At 39.2% G+C, this 765-nt stretch overlaps 1 protein-coding gene across 1 annotated transcript in view; it reads right to left on the bottom strand.

Moving 5' to 3' along the window:
• Positions 1-765, bottom strand: part of Cfap44 (cilia and flagella associated protein 44) — an 81,884-nt gene that overhangs the window by 30,274 nt on the left and 50,845 nt on the right. The window lies entirely within an intron of this gene.

Below are 765 nucleotides of genomic sequence, written 5' to 3'. Positions count from 1 at the left end.
GTGTTAGTCCATTCAGTCTGTGTGTTCAACAACAATCATTTATTTATGTATATCTGCATCAAAAAAAATACTGTTGTTTTTAAAGCAAGGAATGGTCACAAGGAACAAAAAAGAAGAAAGGGGGGAAGAGAAGGGGAAAACATGGCCTATAGCCATCTTTATGTTGTAAGCAACTAGAAATTTAAACCAAAAAATATGAAACAGATTCAGACATATAAACATCATCAAGAGACGCAGAATTTAGGTAATATGAAACCAATTTCTCAGAAAAATAAAACCAAGTAATTCTAGCGGAAATAATTCTGCCTGACTTTTGGCACAGCAGAAATCACTAAATTACAGTGTAAGGTAGGATCAGAATCCTACTGACCCAAATATAACTCAGTGAGCTCACTAGTCAAGCAGACAGAGGAACCAAGGTAGCTAGGTCCTTGGGGAAAGAATATTAGAACTATATGAAATAACACTGTCAGAGATCTATGGGGCTCTCTTCAGTCTTGAGGGTGGGTTCTAATGAAGACATGTGACTTTGTGGATGGCTACTAATCAATACATGTGTAATGGGAAATAGGACAGAGCTTGGCAAAGAACAGATCATTGGAAGCATACAAACACTGCTGACGTTCACACAGAGCTAGGAGTAAGTTTTCTTGGTAGCTAAAAGACTTTAATGGATATGGGGCACAGTTAGAAGCAGCCCTGATCTAGGAGACCTGAACAACATTGTCACTGCTCTTGCCCTAGCCGGCCCTCACAGAGTGCTGT

The sequence above is a fragment of the Microtus ochrogaster genome, chromosome 2 (assembly GCF_000317375.1).
Source record: "Microtus ochrogaster isolate Prairie Vole_2 chromosome 2, MicOch1.0, whole genome shotgun sequence".
NCBI lineage: Eukaryota > Metazoa > Chordata > Mammalia > Rodentia > Cricetidae > Microtus > Microtus ochrogaster.
The sequence above is the reverse complement of the archived record's forward strand: the minus strand, read 5'-3'. Positions and strand labels throughout refer to the sequence as shown.